This window comes from Schistocerca cancellata, chromosome 10 (assembly GCF_023864275.1).
Source record: "Schistocerca cancellata isolate TAMUIC-IGC-003103 chromosome 10, iqSchCanc2.1, whole genome shotgun sequence".
In the NCBI taxonomy this organism is placed as follows: Eukaryota; Metazoa; Arthropoda; class Insecta; order Orthoptera; family Acrididae; genus Schistocerca; species Schistocerca cancellata.
This window is the reverse complement of record NC_064635.1, coordinates 2,758,748-2,785,103: the sequence shown is the minus strand read 5'-3', so window position 1 is coordinate 2,785,103 and position 26,356 is coordinate 2,758,748. Positions and strand designations below refer to the sequence as shown.

The following is a 26,356-nucleotide window of genomic DNA, read 5'->3' as shown; positions in this document are numbered from 1 at the left end:
ATGATTAGTTTTGTAGGAGTTTTGCTTTTCTCTCAAGTGGTAATTGCTGGTTGTAACTTAATCTCAAATTTACATTCGAACATAGATAAAGCCTAGACTTCATTTTCAGATTCAGCAATTGATGATGGAAACCACGAATTTACCACAACATCCAAATGCATAAATAAATATGACACTTCTCAGGTCTACATCTCATATATTTTTGCTCTTAATTACAGTAACACTTCATATTAAAAATTTCTTTATATGGAACATTACAATAATTGCCTACCTATCAATCTCAATGTAAATGTAAAGTTGACAGATTGAAATTGGACAACAGAACAATTACAAATATTCTTTTTTTGGCTTTAGTCACTTTCCCTTATGTTGTCTGTGGGTCACTCTCCACGCCAGACACTGTTCTCCCACCTGGAGCCACGATTCACGGAGTGCGTACAAACAGCCCTGCAGGTGCAGCCACTCGTGTAATTAATGCGATCGTTGTCCCAACGCATTACTTGCCACATTCAAATATATGAGGGCAGTTCCAAATGCAAGGTATCCTATACTTTTAGACTTACAAACAGCTGTTTATTTCCTATGAAAGTTACATCATTTTAAAGACTGAAGAATGCCGTATTTTTTCTATAGAGTTACCTTTTAGGTCAATGCATTTCTGCAGGCGGTATGGAAGTTTCACACTGCCCACGTCACACCAACTCGTCACTGTGCCCTTCACGAACTGAACCGTATACTTCACCTTGTCGTCATAACAGAACAGCCGTCCAGATAAATGTTCCTTCAACTTAGGGAACTGGTGATAGTTGATCGGTGCCAAGTCTAGACCGTATGATGGGTTGGTGATGATGTTATTACCACAGTTCTGCAGGACATTGACAGTCTGAACAGCAACACATAGGCAGCCATTGCTGTGGACAGTGCTCACGCCCTTCCTCGAGATTGCTCTTCTCCAGTTCTGAAGTGCTCTTCTGAGTTTTTTTTCAGTGTCTCACAGTATCTGCCAGTGTTTACTGTTGTCCCAGCACATAGGAAGCTGAATCACAGTATCAACTTCCTGCCCCAAAACAAAGTTCAACACCCGTGATAACTAAGTCTGGGAAGTTGACCTTTTTGTGTGCACGGCAGTGAAGAAATTAGCAGCAAGAATCAACTCGTTACCATTTGTGGTCTTCTATCAGCATATGCAATACACATCTTCAGTACACTTTCTGATATTGCAACTTCGCCATTGCAATCTTGTGGACAGAGTATCAGAAAACCTCAGGAACCAAAATGTAGAGACCAATCACTGTGATCCTCTGATCTTAATGAACAGTTTCCTAAACCCTCGTCATTGTCTCATCGAAAATTAATGGCCGACTGCTCCTTTCTTTGCCGTGAATTTCAGTACGGCCAACGGTAAACTCTTTACACCACTTGTAAACTTTTGACATCCGTGCACGATTGTCCATACACTTCATTCAAATTGTGACGAATTTCAACCCGTTTAGCCCCTTCTGCTTTCAAAAGTCACACAACTGCGTGAACTTCGCATTTAGCAGTACCATTAAAAAGGGTCTCCACGACTGAACATCCCAGCAAAGCACGTGTGTGTTTATTTGGAAGTGGAGGTAGTGATAGTGACAACAGTGTCGTCTACAAATGTATTAACAGTTTTTCTACATCTTCAAAACATAGGAGACTTTCTGGGACGATCCTCGTACAGCAAAAAATAAACGACCACTACATTCTCCTAAATATTAAATTATTACATTTTATAGTTCGCTCGCACAGCTGATCGGCAACGTAAATGTAACAGTACGAGTTACTCCTCCGGAATGAATACGACACCACAGAAGTTGTTCTGCCACTAAACAGCACGTGGTCTGTGTCTTGTCCGCAGGTCGCTGTCACCCTGTGCTGCTCACTGCTGCCACCTTTCGTGCGGGCGGACGACACCCCCACGGCCAAGCCGAAGCGCAGCCTGTACGACCTGGGCCTGGGCCCCTACTTCGGCCCCGCCCCTCCCCCACTCAGCTACGCAGTGCCCGCCCCCGCCGCGATCGGGCCACCCCCGCCGGCCTTCGTCGCTCCGGCGCCGGCGCCCGTCGTCACCAAGGTGGTGGCCCCACTGCCGCTGCCGGTAGCTCCGGCGCCCGTCTTCACCAAAGTGGTGGCCCCGCTGCCCGTGCCGGTAGCTCCGACACCCGTCTTCACCAAAGTGGTGGCCCCGCTGCCCCCGCCCGTCGTCACCAGGGTGACGTATCCGCTGCCGCCGGTCGTCACCAAGGTCTCGTACCCCGTGCCGTCGCTGCTGGCCAAGCTGGGCTACCACGCGGCGCCACCCCTACCCTTCCCACTCCCCCCCGCCCCCTTCACGTATGCCGCGTACGCCCCTCACTTTGCGAAGGTCGCCGCGCCGTTACCTTACTGGTGAGGTACTGTGACAAACCTCCACTGATACCACTACTTACTTTTCGCCAGACCTAGCGTCTACCGTAATAATTTGTACGTCGTAACTGAATGTACCACTTCTCGGCACACGTACCTCAAACTTCGTGGAAAGAAGTAGGACAGAAAGTAAATATTCAAAACGTATTGAAAAATAACTACTTTTTTAAAAATGGTACAATTGGTTTCAGTAAACTGATGACAATAACAAAATCACACAGACATAATTGTATATTAGACGACGTGCAGTAAATGTCAACTGCACGTACTGTCGAATTTTCTCAGAGTAAGAAATCGGCTTCATTTTTATACGCACCCCGTTCTTGCCAGAAAGATGTATCTTTTTCACTGAACTATCCTCTTCTGTATTTTTACAGTGCAAAAATGTTTGAAATAATTTCTAAGAAATTATTTAATACTGATTATGTTACTCGAGAGCATGTTAGACAGTCACTGCATCCTTTGCCAGAATACAGTAGAACAACTCCCTCCCATTTTGTCCCCTTTCCAGTACTGCACAGCAAATTTGTGGAAAGCAGCCACCAGGATGCGAGCATTGACGAGACTGTTTTTATCGTTTAGCTAAGAATATCACCTACTCTACTTGTCCTGGAAGATCTGTAATACCTGGTACTAAAACAAATGATCCCCTTCTCGAAAGAATCTCATAACTGTAAATTAAGTAGAATTTCTTGTGTACTCATTAAGTATCGAGAGGCTTTTAGGTACGACCATTTAAATTAAAGTAGTGGAACACAAGAATAAAGTCCTAAAGATAATTTGATACATTAACCGACAGAGTCGGGACATTGGTATTACCAGCGTTTTAACAGATGTCCGTGTTTCACAGGTGCCTTACCATTAAGATAGCGATGTAACTATCTGTTTACAACAGTCTCGTATTAGTTCTTGTATATGTAACTGAAAAGTAAGATGTCTCCTTTTAAAAACTGACAAGCATTAGAATGACATATAAATGTGTGTTTCAAAATAGTCTACAAATGATGCGCTGGATGAGATTTGTTGTGCATTAATACTCTTGCTAGTCTGTTGTATTTTTTGTAATTATTTATGTAATAAATGATACAAATGAAAACAAATCTTCTTCAATTCACACATCATGTATACAACTTTTTCTTAAATAATACAGTAGGTTTGGACACACAACTGCACTTCATAATATCAACACAGTTGTCGGTTTCAAGCTTGCCACTCACGTGAAATGCATATAGAGTTAAGACAGATAAGACACAGTATTGGTGATTGTTATTTATGATTTTCAACCATAGTAAATAACTACTGTATCACAATGAATAACAGAAAGTACAGCAAAGAAACAGATACAAAACACTGTGTAAGTTGAAAACAGTTTGGTAGACCTGGACAGACAATGGAAATATTCAACACTGAGCTTAAGCATGTCACTCGAATTCATGTACAACATATCTCAAATAAATTTTTATTTTGTCTTCTACTACACACTACACAAGACACACTATTGCCAACACAAATGGACACATACGGAGCATACTTTGGTATCTGTGAACAGTAATTTCATCTTCTTACGAATGAAGATGCTGCTAGTGCATGCACTGATCAGAATTTGTGAACACATAAATGAGTCACTAGAAATACGAAATTTTTAAGTACCCTCACAGGTCTTGAAGCGTGATTTACAGGAAATAAATATGTGTTTTATGTACCTAACTTCCCATGTACAAGGTTAAAAACAAACCATAAGATACATGTGCATATGAAAGTTAGTGACTGTTGGATCTGAATTTTGCTACACAATGTCCGACATTTGCTGTGAAAGAATGGTTTTGCCTTTATTTAACTGTATTATAATTTCTTTCACTATAGTATAACAAAGTGGGTAAAATATTTTGAACATTTTGCATTTTCCAAAGCCAGTACTTCATTTTCAAACTCATTAATATAGGTTTCTACAAAGATTTTAAGTCAATACAAATTGTGATTCTCTGAACTTTCTTAATACCTGGCCTGGTACAAGATCGATAATTTTAGATGTAATTAAGCCAAATCATCTTTATCTTTGGATCGCTGTATCCACTGACACTATGCTTAAATAATTGATCCTCTCTTTTGTTGTGATCTGATGCACAAAGAGCACGTAACTAGCATGTGTAGAGGAGACCCATTAAAAAATAAATGGAACATGATCTCTGAATTTGAGGAGAGTACTGAATGGGCTGGAATCTGCCATTCTAATCATGTACCAAAATGAGTTTTGTATGCTCTGTCAGGGTGTATACGTGGACAAGGAAAAAGAATTTCCCGGATTTCTCACAGATTTCCTGGTTGAAAATACACTTTCTCCCAGGTGAAAACATACTTTTTCCCTGTTAACTGACAGTATATTTTCACTCGGAACTGTATAAGTCCTTTGAATGATTATGGTTTTATACATAGTAGTAGATTTTCCCGGCACTTTATAAAACTGAACACAGGTGAAAAAAAAAAGCGTTTTGAAAGATCTTTGGTGTGCAGCAACATGTACGTTGCATATTTTCGTATTACGAAAGTATAAATTCGAATTCCACCAAGCATCGCATGTTACTTTCCGAAGCATTGAAATCGAGATTGCGACGCGCTTTTGTAAGCCAGTCATAGCTCATGTCACGTGATCTCGCCAGCCGATGACAGCGGGTATTCAGAGCTTAGGACACGTGATGTAGTCAGCCAATAGCAACATCACTGTTAAGTAGCGTGAACACACAAACAGAACGCAAAGCTTTCACATATAATATTGGTCTATAAGATTAATACGCTGCAAGAGAAGCTAAGCTTTCACATACAATGTTGGTCTTTTATGCGTGTATTACAATTTAAGATATATCACACAAATGTGATTGTAAAATTTTTTAATAACGACTTAAATGTCTGATCTTCTGGGCTCGAAATTCATTGAAATGGCTCGTCAGCAAGGAGTTGATTTTTAAATGAGAGTCAAATGCTCTGTGATTTAAGAAATTCATCGTACATTTTCGCACATAGCTCTGTTGTAACTGCCAGAATGGTACTTTGATGGTAACATTTTTCAAACCGCCATTCGGAATAATTTCCAGTGACCTGTTAGAAATAGGCTCATTTCCGCAGTTGGCAGAGAGCGCCAGATGACAGGCGTCACCACACTTGCGCAGCTACGATGTCACAGGGAGCCCGTATGTTCGTATGTGTAAAACATCAAAAGATCGTACATTATGTCATAGAAGAAACAAGACATCAGAGGATACTCCAAGTGCATCGGAATTTCGAGACCCATACTAAAATGTGCACATTTAAAGTGCACATTTGTATGTCCATATTCCCAGTTAAGTAGGCCACGGCCTGATATTAAGCTTTTCAATGTGGTTTTCGGGATGTAAATTTTCTTGGAGTACCAGTACTGTGTTATCTCATGTTTGGTTCTTTATTATGGCATAATGCCATTCGTGCTACACTCCTGGAAATTGAAATAAGAACACCGTGAATTCATTGTCCCAGGAAGGGGAAACTTTATTGACATATTCCTGGGGTCAGATACATCACATGATCACACTGACAGAACCACAGGCACATAGACACAGGCAAAAGAGCATGCACAATGTCGGCACTAGTACAGTGTATATCCACCTTTCGCAGCAATGCAGGCTGCTATTCTCCCATGGAGATGATCGTAGAGATGCTGGATGTAGTCCTGTGGAACGGCTTGCCATGCCATTTCCACCTGGCGCCTCAGTTGGACCAGCGTTCGTGCTGGACGTGCAGACCGCGTGAGACGACGCTTCATCCAGTCCTAAACATGCTCAATGGGGGACAGATCCGGAGATCTTGCTGGCCAGGGTAGTTGACTTACACCTTCTAGAGCACGTTGGGTGGCACGGGATACATGCGGACGTGCATTGTCCTGTTGGAACAGCAAGTTCCCTTGCCGGTCTAGGAATGGTAGAACGATGGGTTCGATGACGGTTTGGATGTACCGTGCACTATTCAGTGTCCCATCGACGATCACCAGTGGTGTACGGCCAGTGTAGGAGATCGCTCCCCACACCATGATGCCGGGTGTTGGCCCTGTGTGCCTCGGTCGTATGCAGTCCTGATTGTGGCGCTCACCTGCACGGCGCCAAACACGCATACGACCATCATTGGCACCAAGGCAGAAGCGACTCTCATCGCTGAAGACGACACGTCTCCATTCGTTCCTCCATTCACGCCTGTCGCGACACCACTGGAGGCGGGCTGCACGATGTTGGGGCGTGAGCGGAAGACTGCCTAACGGTGTGCGGGACCGTAGCCCAGCTTCATGGAGACGGTTGCGAATGGTCCTCGCCGATACTCCAGGAGCAACAGTGTCCCTAATTTGCTGGGAAGTGGCGGTGCGGTCCCCTACGGCACTGCGTAGGATCCTACGGTCTTGGCGTGCATCCGTGCGTCGCTGCGGTTCGGTCCCAGGTCGACGGGCACGTGCACCTTCCGCCGACCACTGGCGACAACATCGATGTACTGTGGAGACCTCACGCCCCACGTGTTGAGCAATTCGGCGGTACGTCCACCCGGCCTCCCGCATGCCCACTATACGCCCTCGCTCAAAGTCCGTCAACTGCACATACGGTTCACGTCCACGCTGTCGCGGCATGCTACCAGTGTTAAAGACTGCGATGGAGCTCCGTATGCCACGGCAAACTGGCTGACACTGACGGCGGCGGTGCACAAATGCTGCGCAGCTAGCGCCTTTCGACGGCCAACACCGCGGTTCCTGGTGTGTCCGCTGTGCCGTGCGTGTGATCATTGCTTGTACAGCCCTCTCGCAGTGTCCGGAGTAAGTATGGTGGGTCTGACACACCGGTGTCAATGTGTTCTTTTTTCCATTTCCAGGAGTGTAGAAGTTAAAAATGTGCACTTGAAATGCAGCGAACAGTGTGTGGAATTAAAAAGAAAATTTCTTTAGCAAACCGACAGAAGTAAGGCAATTAATGCTTGACTGTCAGAAAGGTGGAAATCAGAAATCTGTTTTGTTTTCATATGACGTGAGAGCAGTAAACGAAGAGGAAACAGCAAAATCACTAAATGTAAACACGGGTCACGTGGAGACTACCCACTGTAACTCAGACTGCTCTGCGCATCAGCCCCGGATCTACGATATTTCCGAACCGGTGCAATACCCCACCACTCCCTCAAGCTTTTGGGATAGGTCGCCAAAAATTTAAAAAATCGAATTTTCAAAAATATGTTCATTTTGTAGCGCAGATCTTTCTGAAGAGTCTGATGCATAAAACATATATGTTTGGGGAAATGTAGGACATGTTATTTCATATTAAGTGTGCCAGAGTGCAGCGCCACCCCTCTTCACACATAATTCTTCTATCGCACGTCACAGTATTTCTCTCCGTGGCATTGAAACGTGTATATTTTGTACTGGATGCCATCAAACTGTATTCATGACAGTGGAAATTAAAATGTCCTCTCCTGCTCCCACTCCCAGTCTGACATCCTGCCCCTACTTAAAAAAAAAAAAAAAAAAAAAAACCTCGCAATTTACACTCAATGGGATTATTTGTAATCCGGAAAACAAGAACTCTTCAGAAAATTTGCACTCTTTATTGCCTGTTAGCTAATAACTTTCTGTTTTGGGTGACATAAAATTAAATATAGGATACATAAAAACAGTAAAGACAAAAGAGACAAGCAATACAGTACACATTTCTTCAATCCTTAGCTCCTAGCATTGTTTTCTCTGTAATTTTGCTACAGCTTTACATGGCGTGCTTTCCTTTCTGCGGCATACTCTATTACCTCATCGAAGTTTGTCAAACGTTTTGCTACATGAAAAATAGAAATATCGTTGCCTAATACTGCGTAAGCTGTTAATACAAACAGTACCCAAGACTAGTGTGGTTTCTTGATCTGATTACGTCTATTTTGTCACTGTCTGCTAGATAAAACAAAATAGGCCTTTCTAACACTGCAAACACACCAAATAAACAAGACTGTTTTGGCACAAATGGTCATTTTTATACCACGAAAGAATATTCACGACCAACATAAAATGCCTATTAGGCCTACTACAAGCAAAAAGCTTTATGTTAGAAAATAGTTTCACATTTCATTCATACACTCCAGTTTCTCGAGCATGGGTCCTAAAAGTAGTAGTAGTAAGAGATTTTTATACAAATTTGAAATCGTCATATTCTTCCCTAATTTGTGTGATGTCCCCGTTTCTTCTCCTTCCTCGTTCTAACAAACAATCTTGTAATGACTAATACTGGAACTATTGCTGCCTTTGTCAAAACTTATTCGCCGGTTAACTCCACTAACCCTGCCAGAATCACGGATTTAATTATTCCTGATTATTCCTCGGTTAGGTGTTGTTATGTTCGTACAAAGCATTTTCCACGCTACTTCCAGAATAGAACTTAAGCGGCTGTTAGACAGGGACTGTACAACTGGCCCTTACTAGTGTTGCGATCTGGCCAAAATTTTCCTTACAAAATTTCATTTTCCTACATACACTCAGAAATAATACGTAAACTTTATTACCTCTTGTTCCTGTTAGCCATTTATTTCCACTCTGTAGTCTGAATCTATGGATTTTCCTAGTAATTATAATGCTGATCATTCGCAAACCCAAACGACAACATAACCAGACAGCGATTGGCGTTCACTCGTTTGGCTTTACTCCGCTCAGCTTGTATAGCCCGATCCCCTTTTGGCTGCAGGAAAGCTTATTTCTAGATACGACGAGGATTCCCCTGACAGAGACATCACGTACTCTATGCACGCATTCAAAAATCAACTTATGGTTTATTTTTTTACCATGGGACCAAACTACTTAATCTAACTTAAACTAACCTACACTAAGGACATAGGCGCTTTGTGAACAATGTTTTTCTCATCAAAAATATGAATTTGCCCCCCTCCCCCACCCCCACCCCACACATACACACATAGATCCGGGCCCCTTGTGCATGCGACAATCTAGCAGCTTGGGCGCGGCAGTAAAATTTTTCCCGGTTGCATCTAGTTGCTTGCTGCGACTGCTTACACAGCCAACAGCCACATTTCTGTAGCCAGAAACGGGAGAAGGTACTACTCACACGCCACTGAACTGCGCATGCGCATGAGCCCGCTCGTAATTGCTAAAACGCATCTAATGTAAACAGCCATGACGTCACGCTTATCGGAGGCAATTTGTTGTTATGAAGCATTGCATGGTCTTCCTAAAGACTTAGACACATTTTGCTGTTGGCACACACATGTATGAGCACTGTGTTTTGTTGTTGTATATGGCACATTTCCTTTGCAATTTATGTTTATCCTTTGATAGAGCATCGATTCTTACCAGTCAAAATTACTGAAATTTAACTGAAAACTAAAACAAAAAATTCCCGAAATTCTAAAAAATTTCTGGGTTTTTCCCGGTTTTCTCCCTATGAAAAAATTCTTGTGTTTTTCCTGGATCTCCCGTGTCGTATACACCCTGTCGGTTATTCTGACAAGGAGATAGATTGAGCACTTTGCCCTAGGGGAAAATCGGGATTGACGAGGAAAGATGGTGGCCCAATGGGAAAATTTTCATTCCATTTGTAGTACGATTACAGATCACACTGGGAAAGTGTTGAGCAAGTATGGTGTGGAAACCACCTCCAGACCCACCAGGAAGATAAAAAAATGTTTAAGATCGGAAAAAGATATATGACAGCCTATGGCTACACCAGGTGTATATAAAATTCCTTGTAGCTGTGGACTAGTTCATATTGGTACCACAAAAATAAGTATTAACTCATATCTGATTGAACACCACCTGTGACCTACAAATAAAGTGGCCTCAGCAGATCATCATCACGAAATAAAATTCACTGAGACCAATCATACTGAAAACATTGCATTAACATTCGCGTATGTACAGAATGGCTATTGAGCTTTATAAATACTGTAATAATTTTAACAGAAAACAAGAAGATATTGTTAAATTATGTAAAATATGGATGTCAACATTGCAACATAAGAATGACGATCAATTACTTTCAATTGAGAATGGTGGCATTACCTGAGATAATCTCATAGCTGCTGTCACGTGATGGACTGTGGCACCTATTACTCTGCTCATTGTTCGGCACTCCCTCGAGTTTTGGTTTCAGTTTCAGTTTGTTGTTTTACCTCTGAAGACGTAATCTCAGTACCATGGAAGCTTCGATTGTACAATTTTCACGACTGTGCCGGAACATATGAACCTCAAAATTTTCCAGGTGTATTGAATATGTGAAGATGTTTTGGGAGTACAGCTGAAAATGAATTTCATCTGGACAGTTGCCATATGTCTTCAGCTGAACCATCGAGGGCGTCCAAAATGAAATCGTGCTTGGTAGAAAATGACGAGTGGCTGCACTTGCAAAAACACTATCGAGTAATGCTGGCTCGCTTTTCTTTGGGGTGGGGGGTTTCTGTTTAAGTTCAAATGGTTCAAATGGCTCTGAGCACTATGGGACTTAACATCTATGGTCATCAGTCCCCTAGAACTTAGAACTACTTAAACCTAACTAACCTAAGGACAGCACACAACACCCAGCCATCACGAGGCAGAGAAAATCCCTGACCCCGCCGGGAATCGAACCCGGGAACCCGTGCGTGGGAAGCGAGAACGCTACCGCACGACCACGAGATGCGGGCGGTTTCTGTTTAAGTAACAAGTCTCAACTTGCAAAGACTACTTTCGGAGAGCTAAATCTTGGTGCTGTTTACTTGATGTCTTCCAACAAACTCTCATCCACGATAGTAAATTCCCCACATCTTTCAACAGTAGACATTGGTAATGTGGATCTAACCCAGATCTAATCTTCGCAAATGAGCACATGGGCCAACAGTTTGTTAAGACAGTTTGCCACCCTGTACCCAACTCTCAACACTGCACTGTGGTCTGCCAAGTTACTGCAGTATCCCAACCGACAACCATTCCATTCCGCAGAAGATACAACTTCCATAAGGCTAACTGGGAGCTTTTTAGTTCCAACCTGGATAAAATTGTAACTGATCTCCAGGCAACACCAGAAAACTATGATAAGCTTGTGGACGGAGTTAGGAAGATATCACAGTCATCTATGCCATGGGGCTGCAGAACACAACACCTCTACGGATTAACAACCCAGTCGGCAGCCCTAATGAATAAATACCTGTCGCTGTTTGAACAAGATCCGTTCAATGAGCAAACCATCTTGGCTGGTCAAGAAGTAATGTCTTTCAAAGCAGAAAACAAAAGAGAAAGATGGATTTAACTTATGGAGCAAACAGATCTTTCAATTAGTAGCCAGAAGGCCCGGAAACTGCTGAGAAAACTAAATAACGATCCCACCAAACATGCCAATCGTGCTAACATCACTCCAAATGAAATTGCTACACAGATTCTCGAGAATGCTATGCCAAGATCTTCTATCAAAAAATCGGACTTCAAATTAGAGTTTAAGAAACAATCTCAGAATGATAGCCTGACTTGATCATTCAACCTAGGTGAATTTGTAGAAGACATTCACAAATGCAAAAATGACAAGGCAGCAATATTAGATGACATTTGTGTTGAGCAAATAAAACCTTTTCGGCACCGCAACCGACGACTGGCTCTTAAACCTGAATAACCACTGTCTGGCTTTTTTCAAGATCCCGAAATTATGGCACAAGGCACGCGTAATTGCGATACTAAAACCTGGAAAGTCACCAACTGATCTGAAGAACTGCAGGTCATTCACCACTTAACTGTGGTACTTGATCCACTTCTTATCTCACAGCAAGCTCGCTTTAGACCAGGCAAGAATTGCACCTCACAAATCCTTTATCTTTCCCACTTCATAGAAGATGGCTTTCAGCAAAGAAAGACAATAGGTGTAGCTTTCGTCGACCTTTCGGCGGCCTTCGACACTGTAAACTACAGAGTACTACTGCACAAAACCTACAACCTGACTAACGACAATGCGCTGACGAGGATAATTGCAACACTCCTACAGAATCGGCATTTTTTTGTGGACTTCCAAGAAAAAGACAGCTGATGGAAAACTCAAAAGAACGGTCTCCCTCAAGGAAGTGTACTGTCGCCTGTTTTATGTAATGTTTACACTAAGGATCAACAACAGCCGCAAGGATGCAAAAGCTTCATATATGCTGATGACCTTACTCTTGCTGCCCAGGGCAATCGGTTTGAAGATGTATAGATAATGCTTACACACTGTCTACAAACAGCTCGGTACTTACTACGAAAAGAACAACTCGCACCCAATCCTAACAAAACGCGAGGGTATTCATTCCGTCTGAAACATAAACAAGCTGATAGGAAACTTGAAATATTCTGGAATGGAGTTGCACTAGAATACTGTTCCCACCCCAGGTATTTGGGTGTCACTCTCGACCGTACACTGACCTACGAGGAACACTGTCTGAAGCTGAAGCAGAAAGCATCCTCCACAAAACTGCCTCCTTCGGAAACTGGCGGGATCGAACTGGGGTACACGTCCACAAACATTAAGAACAACAGCTCTTGCCTTATGCTATTCTGCAGGAGAGTATGCTAGCCCAGTGCGGTATAATTCAGTAAATGCGAAGCAGGTTGATGTAGCCTTAAATGACAGCTGTAGGATCGTTACGGGCTGCCCGAGGCCAACCGCCACGGACGAAGTTCAATGTCTCACTGGGACTGCTCCGAGTGACATCAGAAGAGAGGTTGCCGCTAACATCGAGAGGCGTAAATCAAATACGGTGACCTCACATACACTCTTTGGACACCGACCTGCCAAGCCGAGACTGAAGTCCAGGAAGAGTTTCTAACAACTTCACAGCCCTTAGAAAGATCAGCTGCAGCTACCCGACTCACCAAGTAGAAAGAAAGATGCCGACACCTGTCAAACTGGATGACACCACACGAACCCCTTCTGCCCGGACACACGGAGAAGTAAGTTACGTGGAAGTCCTCGGAGAGACTACAGACAGAAGTCGCACGATCGAGGGACAATCTCCTTAAATGGAACTTCCAACTGCCAACACGACACTGTGCGAATGCAGTGAACTGCAGACAACTTGAACTGCAGACAACTTCGCATCTCTTCAAATGTAACTCGTGCCCAACCAGCTGTAGAATGAAGGACTTAATGTCTGCAGCACCCAGTGCTATCAAACTTGCCCAATTCTGGGTGAATGCTGTATAGTTTTCTTTGTATATATTGTATACGTGTTCATTTTACTAAACCTCTAACACGAAGACTCGATGTCTGGCACTTACCAACTCTTTCTTGGAGTAGAATACCCCTATGTATATGAGGCCTTAAATGGGATTGTATCTACTTGCAATGACCGACCCAGCATACACAGCACGTGCCATTTCCTCGACAGTAATGCGAGTTGGAAATGACACATCCACACTGCCACATAATACGCTACTGTCACATATTGCAACAATTGTATCAAATTGTCATCGATATTGACCACACTACGAGCACAGTATAGCAATACTGTCCCATTGAGAAGCCTAGTGTCTGATTGGTGAAAAAATTTATAAGACTGTTCCTAATATGTCAGTTAAGTCACAGATATTGACCACGGTAAAGTGTCACTGATGGACGAGGTATTTACAGTAATCTATAAATGTAAATGTATCACCTGAGACATCCAAATTTCTTCTTCAAGGACATATGCCGAAGACTTCAAACTCATTTTAGGGTTGGAGATGCAATTTTAATTGAGTTTCTCTGCAGTAGCGTTTGGCTTACCCAACAGACTACAGAGAACAAGAGGGCAGTCCACAACTTCCAAATCTACAGCAAACTGACAGAGGATGTCAAAAATGGGCAAAACGAGGAACTAAATATGGCCTAGTCATAAGGAACCGTACTAGTATTTGCCTGAAGCAATTATGTGAAGTGAGCCCAACACCACAGTGATGACAAGGAGTGGTACTACCGTAGGTGTCATCCTTGCTCTCCTCCAACCTCCAATCTAACTTAGCCAGCCAGTTACATGGGGGACCTACAATTTAACACAATGAACCACATTGCAACTCTATGAGCTACACTGCAACTTTGAATTTTTCACATCATGGCTTGGGGTGAAAGAGGTGACAACTGACAGAAAAAATCCTCAGCTTGGAAGTTTTAGTCTGATATTTACCCACTGATCCACCAAGTCATACAAATATTGTTATATTAAAAGAGAAGCACCTGAAATCAGTTCATGACTTTTTGTTTGAAGCAGCATGGCCACCTACAGCAGTCTTACCTGAAGACACATTCTGCGATATCCTCTGAGCACCCACTTGGCATCATTCGAGTCACTTTATGTAACTTCATTATGCCTAGCCTCCTGAAGGACTTCAGTGCTAGTGACTCTCAAGATTTCTTTTACTCTTTTAGCAGACAGGATAAAGGGATTGCCTGTTTGGTGAAGAAGGCTTAGATAGCCACTAAATAAATAAATTACAAAATAATTTTGTGATTTTATTGGTCACCATTAAAATGGTTAATAGCACAAAGTGTGATTTGTAATAGAATGGCTTTAATATTCTAGAGTAAACATCGCTTTTGACTTCAGTTTCCTAATCTCTTTGCATAAATCTTTGGCCTATTCTTCAGTCTCGCTCAAGTCATACAGATACATATACATGGCATACACGCTGGTTTCAGCAACCAGTTGAATCAACTTGCTCCTACTGTCAAAGCAATTTACCACACTTACATAACAAGTTTCACGCCTTGCAGCATCTCAATTGTACATCTGACGTAAATCTTAATAACAAAAAAATTGAGTGCTACCGACCACTCACCTGCAGATGAGAGGTGGCAGGTCACCAACCACATTTATAAGATTCTGAGTGTTGCACGAGTTCTGGACCTCTTCCTCTGTTTCTAATTGTTAAAAATGCACGCGCACATGCACATTGTGTGTAAGCAGTTGTCTGGAGAGCTGGACCTAAAATCCTTTGGTCGATATTTTCCAATATTTCTAAGCAAGTCCTTTCACACTCTGTTTATTCAGTGCTTACCTTCTCCATTCTCACTCCTTTTCTTATTGCAACTCCAATATTTACTTTCATATTTACAAAGCTTATCAGTTAAGTCAGTCCACACCGAGTATGTGCACCTATTGGATACATCGAGTATGTGCACCTACTGGATACCTACAGATGCTGTAGCCGGAGCATCTGTCTTTTGTTTGTGCTTATTTAAATGCCTAAGTTAACTGAAAACCCCACCAAGTGTGAAATACACACAGTGATTCACTTTTTGGGGGCAACAGATACGAAATCTTTTGGAATTCGTCAGCAGATTAGGGATGTTGATGGGGAGTGGAAATATAATGTGTTACATTGTCAAAACAAGACCACACTAAAACAGACAGTTTACGACTTCCTCCTTTCCATTTGTTCCCATACTTGGGAAAAAACTTAAGTCAATCGGCACCACAACAATGACAGTGACATTAAGTGACTGCTCAGTAGTGGTCTGCATATCGGGTAGCTGATTTTTACGAGAATGGAATTCAGAAGTTGGTCAGTTGAGATGTGCCTTAAAGTTGGTGGAAATTACATTGAAAGGCAGCTTAATAAAGTTTTCAAGAAATAATAAAACTGTTTAAAAAAACTGGGTTTGCTTAATATGTGGAAACAGTACTTATTTAAAGACAATGTGTCACACATTGGTACAGAGATCGAGGCTCCTCTTGTCCACTCCACTTGCTGTTATCTCTCCTACACACTTCCAGTTCCTATATCCTAGCAGTTTATAGTAAGTGTTAATGCCTCACACTGCTTACACTGTGTACTTTGGACCACTGTTACTTTTGCCCAGCTACCCACCAGACAAAAGGACTGACATGTAATTGCTGACTCACCACAGCCCCCCAATAGACAGCATCAGTAAACTGAGGGCCACAGCTGCAACAGGTCAGGGGGCAAAACCTGGGGATGTCTCTGATATCCTTGTCTGACTGAAAGATGAGGAACTGGCTCAACTACACTTTTGAGAGCTTCACAAAATTTTGGTTTTCTGCCATTTGTATCGGTCCAAAATTTGGGATCAGTTGAACATACTGACATTGCATGTCAACTCGAGCTACAATGTAATGTAGTCGACACCAACAATATTTATTTTGCTTCTATATTATTTCTTGGAAATTGGGCCATGGTGACAGACTGATCTGTTGTGTAGTCTGTGATCTAGGTTAGCACAGAAGGTACACAGTTCAGTTCTATATTAGCAAAGACAATACAGGTGAATAAAAAATCTTAAGTTGTATGGATTTATAGTGCAGCTTGACCCGTAGGTTGGGTTGAAAGGTGACAGTTTAGTTCTGTGCCAGCAGAGCAAATGAGAAAATATAGTTCCTGTCACGGTGCACGGCCAATTTCAATTAGTGGTTTATTTCCACCACTTTGATGATGTCAGAGGTTGAAGCTGATAAGTTGCGCTCAATAGGCCCAATATTTCCAAAGTACCACTATTACTTATATGCAGTCCAAACTTTTCTCGGATTTCATTAACAATGGTGCTATTTTTACAAATAAAGAATACACTGGAACCTCACTTATCTGGCCCTCATTAATCTGAAAATCCAGTTCGTCAATTCTTTTTCCCAGTACTGTACTGCATCTTCTGATGTGGAAGTAATAGTGGCAACAAATGGTGACTACAATCATTAAATCTAGAGTCAGCCAACAAGCATACACAGCTCCTGGTACGGTATCAACTAACAAGTTAACATCTAGTTGTACAGTACAGCAGTGCCCGTGTTTATTGTGAATGTAAAATAACGTTTGTGGGGAAAAATGATAATGTCCACGGACAGAAACTTAGACGCTCTGCGCAGGATAAATAAAGGACAATTGTTAAAAAACATTGCTGCCAAATTTGGTGTAGTAGCTTCAACAGTGCCAGACCGGAAGAATTAACAATAACAAAACGCAAAGAGGGAGAGTGAGGTTCCAATTTTGGGACCAGTTTTTCACGAAAAATGTTTCCAACAGTGATCCTAAATTCATAGTCATCCCAAGTTGCATACAAAAGTAGGAAGATCGACATGGACCACGTTAGTTGTCAGTGACTGATAATAGGTTTTTATCTTAGGCAGTAGCTGCTGAAAGTGTTCAGAAGGATTTGAAGATTTTGTGCCAAGTGTAACAAAAATTTTAAATGAAAAAGGTCTTCATCTGAATGTCACAATATTGACTGACAATTTTCTGTCAGATCCAGATGTACAAGAATTGGTCAATGGCTGGATCCAAGTAAAATTACTATTGCGCAATGTAATGGCATTCTCATAATCTATTGACCGAAGAGTTATGGAAAATTTTAAGCTCGTGTATAAGAGAAAGCTGCCGAATAAACTCGTTGATGAAAATGATGTGATAAAACTTTTGAAATTTAATTTCCCAGACATCACTTATATGATTGCCTCTGTGCAGGATCACATTGCTGAATAAACAATCGAAGCCTCAGAAAAATATATGTCCAACTCTTTGCGAGTCCACTGACTCCGTTTGCACATTGATTGCTGAAACTTGTGATAATGTCGACACATCAGAGTTCACTTAAGCATTTGCCAACATTTCAGGAAGTTCAGACTTAAGTGTTGATCATGTAAATGACTGGCTGCAAAATGGCAGTGACCCTGGCTGTGGTACGATTTCTGCTGGTGAAACTGTCATCTTTGGTTCATCTGCTGACAGTGATTATGGATTAGTCCACAAAGCTGGGACTTCATTTCATGCCATTATGACACATACAGAGGCAACAACCTAGCCGTACAACATAATGATTTATTTGGAATGCCAGGCAGAAACAATTCAGATCTAATTAATGATGAAGAAATGCCTACATGATCACCCTGAACACATAAAAATAACTTTTTCTTCTCAATATATGGTCAAATTTGTGCGAAAATAATATATAATTCGTGTTTTTATGTGAAAACGAATATAACGTGCATTTTCAAAAATCTGCGTGTCCAGATAATCAAGGCTCCACTGTATGCAAGGAAGGGGAAGATTTGTACTATATGAGAAAATTGATACTTTGAACTGAAGAAGAAAAGACAAATTACACTTTTTCATTTTATTGGGAGAGTCAGAACTACTATGAGTTATGCAGAAAAACACAGAAGCTTGCACAAATAATTTACTCGTCATTTCAAGAGATATGTTACTTCCTTTTTGACATAATGTGTAATTTTCAAAGCTGAAATGTAAACCAGGAGAAAGAATAAATGTCTTACATAAGCTAAAGAGAAAAATGTATATTTGTGTACAATTTGCTATTCGTGTAAATATGAATACTATTTTTATGTTTCTAAGTCTGTAAGCTTGAGATATCAGCAAAAGTGAGCAATGGCATGAATATTTACCGATGGCCTTTGAGGCACTCATCTTCAGAGCTGGTTTTTGTGTTCAGTCAGCATTTGTCACCTGTGGATTTAGTCTTCTTATATCTTCCGAGATAAATGACTGAGAGTTCAATTCACAGTAATATATTCTACATTATAAAGTATAAAATCAGCATGGGAGTCATTGTAAGCACATTTACGGCTAGTTTTTTTCTGTGCCAAACACATAACGAAATAGATTGCTGTCAATTCAGTTCCTAGTTACATCCAATTTTGTTGAATATATGCTATGGAATGTTTCTTATAATGAAGAATGAACATTGCAGACAATATTGTTTGATAAATCATCTCAAATATGTTAGTTGCTAAAATAATATAAAGTATTTCAGCTGAGAAGTGCACCTGTAGGATGATTACTGAAAATTTGGAACACAACAAAGAGGTTAATGCACACACTTTAATGTAACAGGAATATTATTTATTCATTTTTGGTTGGCATTTGCAGTTACAGGGATCATACAAACATTAATGAATATTTCTTTTAGGCCTACAAGACTGACTTCATGGAGGTGGCATAGTTCCATGCAAGATGAAGTCCTGGCTGAATGTGTGAGGAACTGCTGGGATGAAGTTACTAAAGAGCACAGAAGATTCAGAATTTGGAAGAAACTGGGCAAGATGTTATAGATACTATTTCTACAATTTCAAAGACAACTGCAGTAGCTGCTGGTAGGCTGGGTAACACAATGTCAAGTGGATGATACACCTAGTAGGGATGCAGCATGCAGAGTAGACTGTTTGCCAGTGCTTGAAGAAGCATTACATGAAAGTCATAAAACTGACTTTGATACTGTAGCGGTTGCAAATGTGGCATTATATGCACTGTTTTAAGCTAGCTGTGGATGCCAGTCCTTTGGGAAATGTCATCCTCCTAGGGTGTATGGGTAGTATCAGGAGCTGACAGTAATAATTTCCCGCAGATCTTTTCAAACTGTCCCAGCACACGTTTGTGCTCCTGGTACATTGGTACGAATATTTACCCACAAAAAATTCAAAGAGGACTTAAAAATACGTAATCAATTTAGTAGCTTTATTGACTACTATCCCCAAAGAGCACATGCTGATATGTATAAAACATTTTGTCATTTAAATGGTCAAAAAGAAAAGACCGGCTCTGATTTGCATTCTTTTTTTAAATAGTCGTGTTACAGTAACAGACCCCAGTCACGACGTTATACTAACACTGAACTTCATCTCAAATTACAGTCAACCCAGTTTCTGCAAAAGTTTTCACTGTCCTAACATTTACCTCTGGAAATAACATTCTTTTTCCTTTGCTATTATTTCCAAAGATGTAGTGCGTGGTTTCTGAGCTTATAGCACAATACACATTGACTCCTGCAATAAGTTGCCAGCATCAGACTTTCACAACCTTGAAGCATTACGATTACCAGTGAGTAGAGGATATACTGGACACAGTTCGAAGTCAACTGGGTTCGTTTCTCCTGTACTCTTGTGCTTCAACGATGATCCGACACTATTTGGCCTTGAAGTTGCAGTCCTTTTCATTTCATTCCTAAACAAAAACAACAAAAAAGCATTGAGGAAAATATGGGGAGAAAAAGATACTATAGTAGATGCCACCACCACAACCACACCCATCATTTCTCACAAATTAGTGCACTACTATAGAACAACCACATCATTTATTGAAATGGAAGACAGTCACTAGGCAGGTTTTATTTCCAAAACACGCAACAGAACACGTATTACGATATCGATGAAGATGACAAAGATTTATTTGAGCTGTGATTAAATTAAGCTTTTATTTTTGATTGCTGTAACAAAGTTTTGTAGTGTTACAAAGAGCAAACTGTACAAATTCTGAATCACAATTTCAGACTGAGACATCAAGTGCTATAATGATGACCATTAAAACATCATGCAAATTTCAAATTATGTTAGTAAAACCCTACCCCAAATCTGACAGGTCTGTGTGTAACCTAGCTTAGGTCGTTCAGAATGAAACTACAGGAAAAATGGCCAGGTTTTAATGTTATACTCTGTGACAAGAGAACCTTAGCCTACACGAGCAACTTTCTGGGACAAATAACACTGGGCAACCACCAATAATGACACACAGAAAGAAAATAAAGAGAAACTGATTAGTTGCATGCAAAGGAAAGGAGAATACAAGAAAAGCACAACAGAAAGGACATACAGAAGGATATACAGAGGGTGGTAAATTACAAACTGTCATCTTGTCTGACAGGTTTGTGTTGTACTTTGTGAAAACTTCACCTTTTTCTTTTCCAAAAGGAATCAGTAGCGAGGTTTCCTCCAATATGTTCACACAGTCATTCTACTTCTGATAGCATTACAAAATCGTCATCTTAATCTCTCTCTTCACAATGCTCATCCAGCGTAATGCACAACCCACTAGCTTGTGAGGCAGAGAGGTGAGCCGGACCGGATGGAATTCCTGCAGCAGGTTCACGACAGTGGGCCAGTAATTGGGCTGGCCCAAGTACGATTTTTAGGCAGTTTTCTGAGCTCATTTAGGAAAATGCTGGTATGGTCTCTCCAATACCACCTCAGAGAATGCAATTCACAAAGAGTTAAAATACAATGACACGCTTAACACAGTATAAATGTTTCACCAAAAGATGGCACAACTCCCTTCCCTGTCAGAGGTTAGTGTCAGAAAGGGCATCTGGTTGCAAAGTTAAACAATAAAATAAAATATGCCTTAGCCTGAAAAACTGGGCCACATATGAAGGGTATAAAAGCTAGTGAAAAGAGGAACAGAATCTTTCTTCACATGGTACCAACCTGGATCACAGTTTTACTTCTTCCTCTACTACTATAACTACCACTGCTCCATCACCTGGACCACAGTTTTGCAATTTCGTAGTTTAAAAACAATAACCTGAAATATCATAATCACTCGAACAGCGGACAAGACCATTTAAATATAGTGTGTTGGATGTTATTTAGCTATAGGACCAAGTCCCTCATCCGACGAAGAAAAATACATTCATACCCCCCCCCCCCCCACACACACACAAATGCACAACTCACACACATAGCCACTGTTGTATCCATGTGCTGTGGCTCCACTAATGGGGCCACAGGGCCAGTGTGTGTGTGTGTGTGTGTGTGTGTGTGTGTTTCCCCATCTGTAGGCCTCCTTTATCTGTTGTTTGATAGTTCCTTTAAATACTTATCAAACTGTAGTACAAGGTCAATTACAGTACTGATAAAATGCGCAGAAGTGTTTATTTAGGGTTCTTCAGCCAACTGCTGTTTAACTGACAATCTGACATTTCACCAGCATTTGTCTAAGAATTATCCTCCACTGCCATGGAGGACTAAAGTCGAGCTTACAGGCTGAGGTTACATGTATTTGTGGTGGCACTGTTGGGGGGCCTTTGTGCAGACATTACAGGGATGTGCCTTCCCACTCACTCACCTGCAACTGTTGTCCTCTGTAAAACAGGAATCCGACGTCTGCTCAGTCCGAGGCTTTGCCCTTTCTCATTCGCGGAGTTATAATGCTCTTAGATCACGACAACTTCTCTGATCAAATAGGTACAGGAACATCTTTATCACAGGTGAACTGAAGTTTCTACAAATTTTATACCTTTTTCTGTATAACTTGATGTGACAAATATTTGTGATGAACAAAGGAGTGGGCATCCCACAATCGTCACTGGTGAAACAGTGAGAAAGACTGAACAAACAATCAGCAGCAATAGTCAACCGACTTCAGACGAGATGAATACATTTCCAGAAATCGGCAGAACTCTTCTGTTCGAAATCATTACTGGACTACTCGACTTTTGAAAACGGTGTGGGACGTGGGCACCAAAGTAATACACAGATCAACACAAAGTCCACAGAACTGCAACTTTCCAGTATTTCTCACGTGCTTCGAACTGGAAGGTGAAGAATGCCTCGACTCTATTTCAAATGGCGATAAGATGTGGGTAGCCCATAGCATCCCTAGAAAGGAAGACAATTGATGCAATAGCAACATCTCTTCTCGCCATCAGCGAAACATCATAGACAGAAATTGTTTCCAGAGGCTACATCTAACAATAATGTACAACTCAATTCATTCCACATAGGTGCACCTTCATAATGGTATTTACAGAACACGATGGGGGATTGAATTGGAGGGGGACGACGACGACGATGACAAAAATTAGGTACAGATTTCACATTAAATTTGACGATTCTACCTCACAGGGAAAGATCGACATCTGCCAACACACTCCACAAGCCACTACATGGTGCATGGTACTTTGTACTACTACTAGCTATTTCCTTTACTATTCCACTCACAAATGAAGTTACGCAAAAACACATACACCTCTGCATGTGCCCTAATTTCTTGTATATTATCTTATCTTCATGGCCCTCATGCGAAATGTTTGTTGGTGGCAGTAGAGTAGTCCTGCAGTCAGCTGAAGGGACATTGTCTTACCTCCAAGAAATCCCATTTGAGTTCACAAAGTATCTCCGTAATCCTTCCGTACTGATCGAACCTACTGGTAACAAATACAGCAGCACACCTCGGAATAAGATGGCTTCCATTAATCTGAACTGGCGTTTCCAAAACACTCAAGCAATACTCAAGACTGTCTTCTTCATAGATGAGCTACACTTCCTAAAACTCTTCAACTATTGTCCTTATGTGCTCATATCACTATGCAATGTCACACCACTGATATGACTATGCCAAGCAGCATGTTACTAATACTGTATACAAACACTACAGGATTATTTTACCAACTCACCTGCATTAACTTACATTTTTCTACATTTGGAGCAAGCTACCACTGGTCAAACCAGCTAGAAATTCTGACCAAGCCACCTTTTATCTTCCTACAGTCCTTCAATGATGACACCTTCCCTTACATCACAGCATCATTAGCAAACAGCACGCTTGCAATACCCTTGTCTCTGATGAGTATTTGTCATTGGAGATCACATTCTGTGTTCTACTACTTAAGGAGTCTTTGAGCCATACAAATATCTGGGAACCTAAACTGTACATTCAGACCTTCGTTAACAGTCCGCTGTGGGGCACCGTCTCAAATGCCCAGTAGCAAAATTAAACCACTGAGAAAAGGGAAATAGTGCTGCTACAGCCTCACGAACAGTACAGCTTCCTCTGTCTGCAGAAAATCACCACGACACTGATGGCTTGATCTCGCTCAATGACAGTGTTAAAACCGAAGACTGCTTTTTCACACATTAGCTATCACTTGCATCTTATTCCTTTCCATAAAATAAAGAACAATGGCCTTCAATTACAACTGTGATTTTATTTCAAAGCAAAATGTGTTTTTTGCCCTGGGGTCTCATCTTCATGTGCTTTGAAAGTCTACAAAGATGACCCCCTGTTTTAAACTTTCTATATAAGATACAGCTCTTGAGATCAGCATAGAATTTAAACGTTTCAACTACTGAAACTAAGGTAATGGTCACCAAACAGCTACAAAGTCTATATTAACAGCAAAACATTGGAGCAAGCATAATTACCAGTATCTCAGCTGCAAAGTAACATGCAAAGAAGACAAGAACAGAAAAATCAGAACAAACAGCTATCAAAGAATATGTGGGCCAACTGCAAAAATATCTGAAGGGGAAATGTTCAAAGTGGTGGAAAGATGTAAGTAAGTAGTGCGGGTTTCCACACTTTTGTACGGAGCAGAATGTCGAGCTTAGAGAAAGAAAGGTCTTCGGCAATTGGAAACATCAGTAATGAAGTTACTCGTATTGTGGCGGCACACCCGCGCAATCTACCATTGCAGCATTTGTATCCGGCACCAGTGGCAGCTGGGCAAAGCGAGCGTGTTGCCATCGCCCGGAGCCAGTGACCCTGCCGGCAAATACGAATATGTTGGACCGCTGCTAGCGGGTACTCTTCCACTTGCCTCTCCTCCACCGTATGTGTTCTAGTAAAGACTTGAGGCTGTTTTGTCTCACAGGGAAACTGGTGTATCTGAACAACCTCTGTCATATGCACCAAAGATGTTAATAGCACCTCTATATATATATATATATATATATATATATATATATATATATATATATATATATATATATATATATATATATATATAAAAAGGAAGTGTAGGCAACTGCCTATGCAGTCCACGTTTCACATTTTTGTTTATAGAAACAAATTCCATCTCGTAACTGACCACAAATGCCTTGTGGTCCTTTTTGGGCCCCGTTTTAAGGCTTTCTGACAGGGCTGTACAAAGAGTTAAGCAGTGGGCTTTACTTTGGATTGTTTACCAGTACGAGATTCATTATCAACCCACTGTTCACTGTGTGATGCAAAAGTGCTGTAGCACTGCTCCTGACACAAAAGTTGACAAAATGGAAGTTATTTGATTCCAAATCGGTGATCGTGTGCAGCAGGCACTGTTACAACAAAGTGCATAGAGAAAACCACATGGTAACATCCAGTGCTCCTCAGGTGTCTCATTTTGTGTCAGAAAGTCAGTCTGACCGGCTGCCCACTAAGGAGTCAAGCCCACTGTGCACTGGGGCATAACCCACACGAAAATACTAGCAGGGCGTTCTGTCTGCTAGCCTGGAACTGATTCAGTGATTGAGAAGCTCGTCTGCGAGTGCAAACAGTGCTGTACCTCAGGCAGTCCCCCCCTCCCTCGAACTTTTTCTCTGTGGCCCATACCCTATCAGCCGCAGCCACGTTGATTTTCTGGATCCTTTCTGCCATTTCAGGTGGTTAGTAATGACGGATCCACAGTCAAAGTACCCATATGTGATGCGTACCACTTCAGGAGTTACTAATGTGCAGGTCTCAGTGTAGATTTTTGCTATCAAAGGATTGCCACAGATGACCATCTCTGATAATGACTGACAGTTTGCCTCGGTGCTCTTTTGCAATTTCTACATCTGGAATGGTTTTAGTCACCTTATGCCCATGCTATTTCACTCCCAAAATCGATGGGCGAGGCGGAATGTATGGTGCGTACATTTAAGATGCGCCATTCACGATATCCAGTGGGGGATCCACTCTGGGTGCGCACCTTCAGTCGGCAACCAGTATGGGCACTGGCTACAGTTTGGGAGATGCACGGCAGGTGAATGTTCACTGTGGTCACTGGCGGGGTGACACTCTCCCGCCATCAGAATCAACTACGCCCCCGGTGGGGCACCACCTTCTACAGCCGCAACTGACGCTGTCGGAGAGCCCTCCTGCAAGTGTCGCCCTCTCCCAGGGACCAAACACTGCAGAGGCTCCTTCCCTGGATGTGCCACTGGGCATTGGCAACGTCGAGGTGGAGCCATTGCCTGATCCGGACCCTCAACCGGTGTCTGACGGCGGCTGCCTGGACACTGCCCGTTCGTCAGAGTACTAGCCGGACATTACCCTGCTGTCACTGTCTCTTTGGTGGAAATGTGTTTATTTTACTGGAGAAAAGTATTATCTAAATTTCTCTTTTTTGTGCAAAAACAATTTAATAAAATAACACACATATACGAATCCCGGCAAGATGGGCACCACTTTCACCAAAAATATCTGCAC

At 41.7% G+C, this 26,356-nt stretch overlaps 1 protein-coding gene across 3 annotated transcripts in view; it reads right to left on the bottom strand.

Moving 5' to 3' along the window:
- Positions 1-26,356, bottom strand: part of LOC126106790 (uncharacterized) — a 467,803-nt gene that overhangs the window by 419,774 nt on the left and 21,673 nt on the right. The gene's annotated exons all lie outside the window — the stretch shown is intronic.